This window comes from Cibotium barometz, chromosome 25, assembly GCF_041138505.1.
Source record: "Cibotium barometz isolate CiBa-2024 chromosome 25, ASM4113850v1, whole genome shotgun sequence".
Taxonomy (NCBI): domain Eukaryota; kingdom Viridiplantae; phylum Streptophyta; class Polypodiopsida; order Cyatheales; family Cibotiaceae; genus Cibotium; species Cibotium barometz.
In genome coordinates, this window is record NC_141070.1 from 14,575,052 (window position 1) to 14,588,088 (window position 13,037).

The 13,037-nt window shown below is 47.3% G+C and overlaps 1 protein-coding gene and 1 non-coding gene across 2 annotated transcripts in view; both read right to left on the reverse strand.

Moving 5' to 3' along the window:
- The window catches only part of LOC147624277 (NADP-dependent D-sorbitol-6-phosphate dehydrogenase-like), a 72,963-nt gene that overhangs the window by 51,139 nt on the left and 8,787 nt on the right, over nucleotides 1-13,037 (reverse strand). The gene's annotated exons all lie outside the window — the stretch shown is intronic.
- Nucleotides 8,594-8,667, reverse strand: TRNAP-UGG (transfer RNA proline (anticodon UGG)). Its single transcript has one exon. It is a non-coding gene; the product is annotated as a tRNA-Pro (tRNA).

Below are 13,037 nucleotides of genomic sequence, written 5' to 3' on the forward strand. Positions count from 1 at the left end.
GTACCACCAGGTTCGGATTGTTGAGGGGGACATCCCCAAGACAGCTTTCCGTACAGAACGGGCCCACTATGAATTTGTGGTTATGCCATTTGGATTGACGAACGCCCCAGCTACATTTAACCGCATGATGATGCGTATTTTCCGGGAGTTGATTGGAGTGTGTGTGTTCATATTTCTGGACGACATACTCATATTTTCAGCTACAGTTGAGCAGCATGACATTGATGTGGAGAAAGTCCTTAAGTTGCTGGAAAGCAACGAGCTCTATGTCAATGAAAAGAAGTCAGAATTTTATCTGTTCCAGGTACATTACTTGGGATATATAATCAGTGCCGAAGGCATTCGACTTGATCCGGCTAAAATGGCCGAGATTGTTAACTGGGAAGTACCTCAGACTGCTTATGACATTAGATCATTTGTGGGTATATGCCAGGCATATTCCACCCACATTGCCAAGTTTTCTAACCTCTCGGCAGACCTCACCGATCTGCTAAAGGGAGTGAAAACAAGGAGGCAAAAGATTCGAATGACTCCACGAGCGTTGGAGGCATTCCAGAACCTCAAGGTGGCTTTATCAGAAGCGCCTTGTTTAGCCCTTGCCTCGTGGGACGAACCATTTCAGGTGATCACCGATGCGAGTAACATCGCAATTGGAGGTGTATTGCAACAGAATGGTCATCCAGTAGCTTACATGTCTCGTAAGTTACTGCCCGCCGAAAAGAATTACTCAGTCTATGATCGTGAACTCCTAGCAGTCATTCAGGCCTTGAAACATTGGAAACATTTCCTGTATGGCCGTGACTTCGAGGTCCGCACTGACCATCAGGCATTGCGCTGGATTCAGACGATGCCAAGTGCACAGTGGAGTGATCGACAACACCGCTGGAGTCAGATATTCCAGCAGTTTGGTGGCATGATTGAGTACCTTCCAGGAAAGGCCAATCCAGTGGCCGATGCTTTGAGCAGGAAGGGACAAGTATCTGCGATTCAGACCACTAGACTTGACCTTGTTGGTACAGGACTAGAAGACATGAAGCACACGTACGCGGATTCCGAGAAATTCGGTACACAGTGGGAACAGGCATTGGATGCCACAGGACCATGCCATTTTCTGATACGCGATGGTTGGCTTTACTACAAAGGCCGACTGTGTGTCATGAAATCATTCCGGGCAGCTCTTCTCCATGATGCCCATGACGCCATTACAGGTGGTCATAGGGGCATGAATTCGACTCTGGAGAAATTAGAACGGCAATACTTTTGGCCAAAGATGAGGCATGATGTGTTTACATATGTACAACGCTGTGACATTTGTCAAAAGGTGAAAGCTCCTCGTGGAAAGAAGATAGGGTTGTTACAGCCTTTGCCAATTCCTGAGGGTCCTTTCCAAGACATTTCGATGGACTTTGTCACGAATCTGCCTCCCAGTCCGAGTAAGCGTAATACACAGTGTTTAACTATTGTTGACAGGTTCAGCAAATTTGTGATGCTTATTCCTTGCATGGCCAATGTGACCGCCGAGGATGTTGCCCAGCTATTCATTCGGCATTGGTACCCGATTGGTGGGATTCCTAGGACCATAGTGTCAGACCGAGATGCCAAGTTTACCAGTCATTTTTGGAGGGCATTGTTTGATAATTTTGGTACTAAGTTGAATTTTTCCAGTGCATTCCACCCACAGACAGATGGCCAGACAGAGATATACAACCAGTTGGCCTTTGATGTGCTGAAGTGTTATGTCCACGATCAGCAAGGTAAGTGGGAATCGTTTTTGCCTTTAGTTCAAGCTGTTTTGAATGACTCTTTTTCTTCAGCTATTGGCAGGACTCCATATGAGGCAGCGTTTGGAAGGCCTTTCCAGTCGTTGTTAACCAGGACTTCGTCTTCCGTACCGGAGGCGAACAGAGTAACGGAGTCTTACAAGGAGATCCTAGAGTCCGTTAAAGACAGATTGGCTAAAGCGCAAGAGGCCTACACTCGACAGGCCAATAAAGACCGAAGGGACATGAAGTTTTCCGAAGGAGATTGGGTGTATCTTCGGATTATGAAGCAAAGATTGAAGCAGGTGGACAAGCGATGCCCAAAGTTGTCTTTCAGGAGCTTCGGACCATTCCCCATCCGGAAAAAGATTAATGAGGTGTCTATGCAGTTAAAGCTACCTCCGAGTTGGACTATGCACGATGTATTCCATGTCAGTTGGTTAAAGCCATATGGAGGTCCACCCCCTTCAGAGGTCAAAGACGAAGCGGAACCAGACATCATTGATGAAGCAGAAGTAATGATTCCAGAACAGATCCTTCTGCACCGGTTCAAGCATGGCTCAGGCCGAAGACTACGACAGTTCCTCACGAAGTTTTAGGACCGAGGAACTCATGAAGCGGTATGGCTCGACAAAGAATTTTTCGAAGACTATCCGGCATTATTGACGGATTATTTGGAGGCTATGCAGCTTCCGTCAAGTTAAGCAGAAGGGGATGTCACGTGCATCCCGCACTTGGATGCCACGTAGACATTTCTGTACAGAAGGTGTAGAACCTGGGATGGTGAACTGGTCCCATGTGAGCCCAGTCCGGGACGAGTCAGCCAAGGGATCCATCTCAGTCGTCCGAGGTCAGGTGTGCATTGTCCTGCACATGAGTCCAAGGTCAGGTGTGCACTGTCCTGCACATGAAGCAGTGCCAGTCCGCGCTGTGAGTCTCCCTCTGGAATGATGTCAGATGTTCTGTGTATCTGGTTTGCAACTGGATGCCAGGCCTCTGTAGGCATGTAGGTTTGCATGTAGAGATGGGGCCAGCCCATAGGGCTACCCCAAGTTAGAAGATCTTGCACTTGCACTTGTAGTGTGGGCATGGGGGAGGTGTAGAACCACCCCCAAGGGGCCAAGAGGGCCCACATTGTGCCCACCAGCCATGGCTTGGGCTGGAAGGGCTGTCGGCCAGCCTTAGGGCCTTGGGACAGCCAGCCGGCTGGGCAACAAGGTCTAGAATGGCTGTCAGCCAAGTGTGGGACAGCACACACAGACTGCCCAGCAGTACAGTACCCTTGCGCAGGGCTGTCCAGCAGTCAGGGGTACTCTTCTTGGTTCATGTGCATGGTGCCCAGTAGCCAGGATGCTGCCCTAGAAGGCTGCGCAGGCTGGACAGCAGTGTGAATACATGCGCAGGCTGGACAGAAGGTATTTAGAGTGTGAAAACACTTTATTAATGAAACTCAGTCGTGGAGCTCCCTGAAGCCAGCCGACTGGATGATATGAGAAGTATAAAAGCCCAGCCAAGAATTCATTGTAGTCATCTCATAATTCACCAAGTGCTCCAAGCAAACAAGGGCCAGGACAGCCAAGAACATTGCTAAAGCAAAGGGGTGAAGGACTGAAGGTCAAGGGCAGGTTTTCCAGCCAAGAAAAGGTCAAGTACTTTGTATTTGTTTTCAGATTTACATCATTCTAATAAAGCAAATACACCATCCGTGGTGGGGGCCCTACAGAGGGTAATTGGGACCCAATACTGTGTCCTCTCCATCTCCCCTTCCTCTCTCTATTTTCTGCACATCGTCTTTCAGTTTTGTGCGTTAATTCCGTCGCGAAAAGAGTGCTGATTTCTGAGTTTTGAAGTACCGATCCTTCTCCGAAGCTTCCGCATATTACATGTACCAATGGATTCTCGCGGCGATAGAGATTCAATTCTTCTTGTTGTGCATGAAGAAGAGCCTGCATATGAGTAAGTTCAGCCCTCAAGACTATGGACTCTTCTTCTTGCATCTTCTCTTTGCCACGGGACGGTTGTCCCACATATTCATGTTCCCTATTGTGCACCACATGAGTTTGCTCATCCTGTAAAGCATTGGAGGCATGCATTTCATTGTCCCTGCCTCTTGTATTAGCATCTCCAACATTCATTGTATGGCTGTCCATAATGTTCTAAGTGTAGAGATAGCTAGTGTTCACGGTGATCGGCTCTCACGATAGAAGTGAAAGAGAACCGTATGCTCTGATACCAATGTAACTTTGTTGAACACAATGCTAATCAATACACTTGAATACACTAAGATTTGAAGGACGCTTGCTCAAATACAAGAAGTAAATTGCTGAATTGACAAGAGACACACAATGAGCCGGAACGGCCGACCCCTCCCTTGAGTAAATTGTATTACTACTGGAGAAATTCAATACATAGCTTCACGGGCGTCCTTTGCCAAATCCTCCATGCCAATGCATATGAAATTCAGCATTTAGAAAACAATGGTATGTTGATGTAGATCACCAAGGAGCTGCCTTGATGCCCGGCCCGACTTCAGTGCCCATATTCTCTACCATTGGCTCTATGTTCTACCAAGCAAGGTAGCAACATCTTCAAGAGCACATAGGACAAGAGAAATACTACACAGGGCGGCAAAACAAGGAGTCCTGCCCTTCTACTGAATAAGTAATGACAACACATTGTCCAATTAGTTTACCAGTCTTCATAGAAGTTGTTGCAAGCGGAAGCCTTCGCGTTGGAAGCTTTAGAAGTGTTGATATCTTCGATTTGCCGCAATCCTTCATACAAAGTCTTCAAGTGGATGAAGGGAACCCTGGGAAAGCTTCCCCTATGGTTCAATTTGAGAAAGGAAGGCTGAAATTAGGGTTTTCAGCAAAAAGACCAGAAATTACAGCAAAAAGACCAAAAATTACAGCAAAAATGAGAGCTGTTTTGCTGAATTTCAATCATTGGGAGTGAGTAGGAGAGTGATTAGCACTTGGAAACACTCTTGGAAGCTTGGAAAACACCCTAGCAAGTTGGGTATGGCTATGGAGAGCTTAGAAATGGAGAGAAATTTTGGAGAAACAGAGTTTTCAGCCTCCAAAAATCCTCATGAAGAGAAAACATGAATTTTCTCTTAATAAGTAAGTGAATTGGGATCCAATCAGGTGAGGGGACATGGGGAGATGCCCATTTATGAGTAAAAAGGGAGGATCAGGTCGTGGACATTGAGTCTTGTCTGCCTCGGAACTTCAATGAGTGTGAACTTGGAAGCGGTCATAATTTATAAGTGACTTTTGGACGCCCAAACTTTAATGAAGTGGGAATGCACTCACTTATAAATATTGGCCAAGTCCTAAGGGCTATTTGAGCCTAGATTGGGTAATACTTACCACCTGTTCACATGCCACACAACCATGTCAGCAGACAGTTTCACACGCACGGTTCACGAGCAGGCGTCCCCTAGCCCGGAACTACACATAGGTCATGCAGGCATGAAAACAGCATGCAATTTCATTTGCAGGCAAGCACATAAAGATGCTATGCAATGCAGCATTGGCATGAGCAATTTTTGTTCATGAAACCATATAAGACCAGGCGTTTCCAGGCAAGTATTTGCGATACCAGACCCAGTGGAAAGCCAATCCTCCAGGCGTTTCCGGGCATGTACACAAAGGCACAAGTCCCAGCGGAAAGCCAAGTCCTCCAGATATTCCGGGCATGATAACGTTAAGTCCCAGCGGAATATCATATCCAACTATATAGCATGACACATGTCAATCACATGCATAGGCACATTCCATAAGCCATGGACACCAATCCAATATGTACATAGTGTGAAAGCAAGAGTGAACCATTCGGGTGGCGAAATGGTGACACCAGCCGAGCGCCAGGCGGCTAGGCGCTGCGTTCCAAGGGCCAAGACAACCAAGGTGAAGTGCTCAGCCAAGGTGAAGAAGTGCAGGTCAAGAACTAGTCTTTATTTCAGATTTACATCATTCTAATAAATCAAATACACCATTCGTGGTGGGGACCCTACAGAGGGTATTCGGGACCCAATATTGTGTCCTCTCTCTCTCTCTCTCTCTCTCTCTCTCTCTCTCTCTCTCTCCCCACATCTTCTTCTATGTTGTGCGTTATCTTCATCTCGCGAACGATTGCTGAATTCTGAGCATTGAAGTTACGGATTCTTCCACCGAGCTTCCGCATGTTACAATAGAAAAGTGTGCTATGGAGTCACACATGGAACATTGTCCTTCTAACTGCTTAGCTTGGAACTCTTTCTCAAAGAGACATCAATTCCATGCACTCCCACTAGAAACTATATGGCCTAACAGCTCCATGTTTAAAATTATCCTTACCAATCTCTTGCTAGTTTGTTGGTCGCTTTTGGGCTTAAAAGCTTACCATCCCTCAAGGATTGATACCAATCAAACCACATTCCAAACAAATAAAAGCAAACAACTACAATGTGTCCATAAACCTGGAGACCTGCTCCTCGCGATCCACCATCCTATAAGCATCAACATAAGCTGAGGTCCTCATTTTCTTTCTTTTTTTCTGGGAAAAAGATCCTTCCATTAGTTAACAAAAAACAGCCACGAAGGGCTAAATACAACCATGAAGGGCTAGATACAAACTCACCTCCATGTGCGGGGCGAGGATCAAAGAATCAAGCCGTGGAGCAAGATGCCCTTCTCCTCTCGTTGGCCGCTCTATGAGGAGAAGGCTATCTCATTCAGGGGGAGGGGGAGGGGGAGGGAATAACCACACAAGTGGTTTGTAGTGCCAAGTGGGCTCACCACCTCTATCTGTGAGAAAAGGGCTAGGCTGCCACAGCCTCAAGAAGGCTTCCCGCCGCTTCCACATGCGGTCAGAGCCACCCTGCAACTTCCCTCACTAGCCACTGAGGGTATGCATGATGTCAAGCCAAATGCTCCTGGTGGACTCCGCAAGCGGAGTGAGGGTGCCTTCGATGGCTTCGCTTGTAATATGCAGCGGAAGTCTTTGTATTGGAAGGATCCTGTCACACAAATGCTCACACCGTCTTCTATATCCTGAGTTTCGTGAGTTTAGCAATCCACTTTAATACTTCAAACTTTAAAGAGATATTAGAGAGATATGAGAGCTGTACACCAGATTGGGTCCCAAATTACCCACTGAAGGGCCCCCTATCCCGTTAATGAGATAGTATTTGCTTTATTACTTTAGAGAGAATGACTGTGGACTGTAGATAAGCCAAATGCAAGATCTCGGAGGATCGGAAGCTTGGCTCAACTGTACACGGCTGTAGAAACACCTCAATGAACTGATCTCGAGCCTATGCACTCTTCCCAAGGGCATGAGGAAGGGCTGCACACCTGAGGCTGAGAAAGGACTGCAGTGGACTGTTCTAAGCTATGTAAATATGCTGAAAATGCTTATGAATGATATGTTACCTTCACCAGATGACTGTAGCATGTATGGATGATACACAGAAGGCGGAGGCACTGCTGTAGGGCTGAAACGCAAGGTGGAACTGCTGTAGAACTGTAAACGCAAGGCTGCAGGGAACTCGACACAGGCCGGCTGTGATATATGCAGAAACGCAGAGGTATATGCTGAATTGGGGCTTGTGGAGGTACTGAAAGGCTGCACCTATGGTCTGTAGAGACTGTACTGCTGTATGGCAATGTTGAATCTGCTGGGTTGGAGTACAAGGGATGCTGTACTGCTGTATTGGACTGCTAGGGCTGACTGAAGCAGAAACGCAGGTTCTCAAGGGGCTGGAGAAGCAAACGCAGAAGCTCCAAGGGCCTGGATGAGTCTATGGCTGCAGGCGTGGATGCTCCTAAGGCTGAGGATGAGAGGCGCCTGGCTTCTGAAGACTGAATGGGCTTCTAAGCACTATGCAGCAAATTTCCTAAGGCTTCTGTGATGTTCTAAATGATGCACAAGCATATGAATGCATATTATGCAAAATGCAGAGTGCTTTCTGATGCAAACCCTAAGGCTTCTACTGACTCTACATGCATGAATGATTCTCTCCAAGTGGGTTAAGGGACTTGACTGACTGACTGGCATGCTAAGGCTGAGGAATGACCTGCGTAGCTCGTGCTTGACTTATCCTGGACTGAGGATATACAATGGGGTCACGGCATACGACAAATATCATCCTACTGGGTTCTAATAATGTAGGAATGTTACACTGTTGATGATGAGCCAATGCACCAAGTGCAGAGTGCATGTGACATCACTACATCTCTCCAAATGTGCCAAGCATAGTTGTCACGGTACGAAAATACGATATTGTGCGGGAATTTTTGGTACGATATGAAATTTTCGGATACCGTACGATAAAATACGGTTTTTTTTTCACTTACAACTTATGGAGCTTCAAGCTTGAATGTGAGGGAAGGTTGGGGGGGAGGATGTTGGAAGGTTGGCGATTTCGAGCGTGTGATCTATGGCTAGAAGGTGCCTTGGATTATCCCATAAGTGGAAGCATGGGAAGTTGAAGAGCCATATATAGGCTAGAGTGGCACCTTGTCATAATCATCTCCTCCGGCCGGTGTTTTGGGAGGCAGCTCACCGGGAGATGGGAGCCCAGTGGAGGGATGCTGTAGTGCCCGTTGGAGGTGTTCGTGGAGCTCGATGGTGATGCGTCTCCTACGTGCATTAGTCTTCCGCTGCACATTCTGACATGGTATCAAAGCCCGAGCGTGTGTGGTCATGTCTTCAGAGAAGTTTCGGGTTACAATGCTTGTTTGATCTGTGGACAGAGTTATGCCACAGGAAGCCGCCTTGGCGCAGAGAAAGACTTCTCCCGTGGAAAAAGGACGGAGCGAAATGTTACCCGCCCAGTTAGGCAATAATCGAGGTGACAGGATTCGAACCTATGGCCCTCTGTACCCAAAACAGATGCGCTACCAGACTGCGCTACACCTCGTGGGCCATCCCCAGTAATGGTTGAGGGCCGGCTACAGCGATCGATTAGCGCTTGGCACCCGATCTCTCATCACTCAATCTCGGGTCCTGGGCAGCTCAAGCGTGTGGTCCTGGGCGACCCCCTCGCGCCTCGGTGGCTTGCGGAGCTCGAATCGAGGGAGGGTGTTGGAAGGTTGGCGATTTCGAGCGTGTGATCTATGGCTAGAAGGTGCCTTGGATTATCCCATAAGTGGGAGCATGGGAAGTTGAAGAGCCATATATAGGCTAGAGTAGCACCTTGTCATAATCATCTCCTCCGGTCAGTGTTTTGGAAGGCAGCTCACCGGGAGATGGGAGCCCGGTGGAGGGATGCTGCAGTGTCCGTTGGGGGTGTTCGTGGAGCTCGATGGTGATGCGTCTCCTACGTGCGTTAGTCTTCCGCTGTGCATTCTGACAAGGTGCTTGAGGAACCAGAACATGGATATGTCTCTCCCAGTTGGATCTCCCGATTGTCTTCAAAAAAGAACCTAGATGGGTAATGCAATACCAAAGGTCTCCCAGTGTAGCGTTTATGACTAAAGGACTGTCCTTGCACAAATACGAGCAGTGCATCTAGGGTGATAGGTTTAGGGACTCCTCTCTAGATCAAAATGGCCATGTCCAAATCTTCTCCCTCGTACATAACTTGAGAATCTAATTGTCTAGCCTACCTATACCAGGGATCTCCAAGTGATGTAGCAAGATTCTCTCATCCTACCAATCAAGTGTACACATCTACCTTGCCAGATTTTTTAAGTCTCTCAACAACCCCATATGGAATACTGAGTGGACACGAAAGTTGCAAAGTATTGCAGGCATTTGAGATCTTCGTTAAGCAGGGTTTCTATATTTTTTTTAAGCATTTGGAATTTTTTTTTCAAAGTCTTTTTTTTTTGGGGGGGGGGGGGGGGGGAGGGGAACAACAACTCCTCCTCGTACCGTACGATATCTACCGTACGAACCGTACGGTACGAATGGGTTCGTACCGGTACGAGAAACAACGATGGTGCCAAGCTACAACGTTGCTACAAATCTCCCATCCCTGGCACGAACCTGGAGTCCAATGATCGGTAGATGGGGCTAGGATTGCACTGCCAGCCGACATGTTTTAAGGACAACCAATTGGGCACCCTGAAGCATATAAAAGGGCAGGTTCAGATCGGTCCATAAATCATCAGACATAAATCACAGATTATCATCAGAAGTCAAGCATGTGTGCCTAGGCTCTTGCCTATGCATACTTAGTGCTCTCAGCCTAAGGCAAAGAAGCTCAACCTCTTCAGGAGTATTCAGCACACCTACCCTCAGTCTCGAGCCGCTGTATTTCTCTCGAAGATAGCTTCAAAGTCGCCTAAAGCTTATGTATAGTTCAGTTCTGCTTGGTTGCTTTGTCCTTGTGTTCGGCTGTCAGCTAGTCAGTTTGTCCACTCACTCTTGTGGACACAGTTCAGCTTATATACAATTCTAAGAAGAAATAAAGCAAATACTCCTGCTTGCAGAGAGGGGCCCTTCAGTGGGTAATTCGGGACTCCATCTGGTGTCGTCTCTACTACATCTATTTCAGATTCATGTATGTTGTTTAAAAGGATTGCTAAAGACTCAGTAAACTCAGGTTTAAAGAAAGGCTTTGTTGTTTCACACGGTCCTAACTTGGCGCATGCTACATTGGTATCAGAGCTAGGGACGTGATTCACCCGAGCAACCTAGGGTGAGGGCATGGATGGTAAAACTGAGATCGCAAAAAACCACTCACCCATCCACAATGGCATCGAGCTCCAAATACATCACTAAAGAAGAAGAACCATTCGAAGAAACGCTTCCGCAAAAAGAAGACGAAGACAACCAAAAGCTTAAGGAGCAGATACGGCAACTCCAGATTCAACTCGAAAGAGTGCAAATTGAAAAAAAACTGGCGGAATCACAGGCAACCTTGGCCCAACCAGCAGGAGACACCTAAAGAACAAAGTTCCTCAATGGAACAATGGTGTAGATGGATGACTAAAAAGGAAGAGCGAGACCGTGAAGCAAGACTGGCCGAACAGCTGGCAAAGAAAGCCAAACGCAAGGCCAAAGAGAAGCAATTGTGGACGGAGCTCGAAGCGAAGGTGAACCAAGAGCGGCAAGCTCAAGAAGACTTGAGGGACCAGTTCCAACAGACACTCCGGACTCTAGTAACTTCTTTCCACCCTTCTCAATCCTCCACAACCCCAACCATAGCCTTGACAACAATTATCCGTGCCTCACCGAACTTCACCAAGTACAACCGCAAGTGCGACCATTCGGTTGTGACTCAGTTTATTCACCAGTTTGTTGCCCACTTTCCTCTTTCAAAAATCACAGAAACCCAAGACAAAGTCCATTTGGCGGCTCCACACCTCACAGGTGATGCAGTCACTTGATGGCAACATTGGTCCCGTTTACACACAGATCCTTACATTGGCTTACCAAACTATGATTGGGACACATTTGTGTCCGATTTGAAGACCAAGTTTCTACCTCCGCAATACATGACAAATCTAGAAGATGAGTTCTACAAACTCACCCAGAACGGTTCCCCTGTGCTCACCTACTCCAACAAGGTGATCACATCAGCTCAACAGTTGGAGGAGAAGCTCAAGCAGTTCATTCGGGGATTGGATCCAAATATTCGGTTCCCCGTTCGAAATTTTGAACCTCAGGCATATGACAGGGCTTTGACTCTTGCACAGAATCATGAGACGATGCTCAATGGAGGCAAGCCCAAGACCACTCCAGTCACCCCCAAACCTCAGCAACAGCAGACACAGACCAACCAACAGAACCAGACGTCTAACCAACATGCAGGTAAGGGGGCTCCCAACAACAAGGATCAAAAGAAGAAGGGCCAAAATAGCTCTGGGAAGGAGCGACAAGATGGACCTAAGAAGACCCTTGAAGAAAAGATCAAGGAGGGCCTTACAGGAGGATTCCTACAGTTAGATGAGAAGGAACGGTACTTCAAAGAGAACCGTTTCTTTTTCTACCACCACACGGGACATGCCAAGAAGGATTGTACCAAATGGCAGGCAGAAAAGAGCAAACAACCAACCTCTACAGTGAGTACCGCCACAGTTGTACCACCCCCTCCACCCCTGCTCTCAACCACCAATGTTGTTCAGCTTTTGCCCGCTTTGAATGAGGTACCCGCAGTGGTATTCGATGATAAGCAAGAGGGCAGAGTTAGGAGCGTCAAAAAGGTCTTATCAGAGCTTATGGCACAGCAAAGGGGCAACTTGTCCTCTGAAAAGATGCACGGGGGAAGAGAGCTTGAGCTCTTGCAAGCACACACACACACTCACAAAACCCTAATAGAGAACACACAAGATAAGAGGCTGAAATCTTCTTCTTCTCTACTCAACACTCAACACACCATATACAAGAATAAGAGTACACACAATATGAAAGGTACTCAACCAATACATACACAGGTTCTCTATAGTGTGAACCCGACTAAATGAGCTGGTGCTATAACTATGCCAGTCTCTAGAATGGCTGTCACACAGCCTGTCATCCCACTGGCCGCATATCTCCCATGATCTCACCAACCATGCCAGTGGTGTAAGTGTGGGGCCTATCCCCCAGGCGGGTCATCAGTGGCCATCGCCTCACTAGACGAGCTCGATATCTCAACACTCCCCCTCAAGCTCAACTCCATCTCATGTACACCAAGCGAAGCCCTGAATCTGCGGAGCTTCTCTGTACCCAATGCTTTCAGCTACCTAATCCTCTGTGCTGACATAAACAAGGTCAAGGTCTCCTGCCAAGACCACCTCTCTGACGAAGTGGTAGTGGACCTCTATGTGCTTCGTACGAGCATGAAAGACTGGGTTCCTGGCCAACTGTATACTGCTAATGTTGTCACAAAAAATGACAACTTGTCTATCCACTGATAGACCCAAATCTGCAAGTAGCTTTCTCAACCAAGCTACCTCACATGCTGCCATAGCAGCTCCTCTGTACTCGGCCTCTGTACTCGATAGAGCAACCGTAGGCTGCTTCTTGCTGCTCCAAGTCACAGCAGCACTCCCCAAAGAAAACATGAATCCACTGGTAGATCATCTATCTGAGATACTACCAGCCCAATCAGCATCTGTGTACCCATGTACACATATCTCTGTCCCAGTCTCATAGAATAGTCCACAATGCAAAGTAGACTTCACATACCGCAGTATGCGTCTCACTGCATCCAAATGCGGTTTCCGTGGAACCTGCATAAACTAACTCACCAACCCAACAGCATAGCTCAAATCTGGTCTGGTGATCGTCATATAGATCAAGGTTCCTACTATGCGCCTGTACATAGTAGGATCCTCCAAGATCTCTCCTGAATCTGCA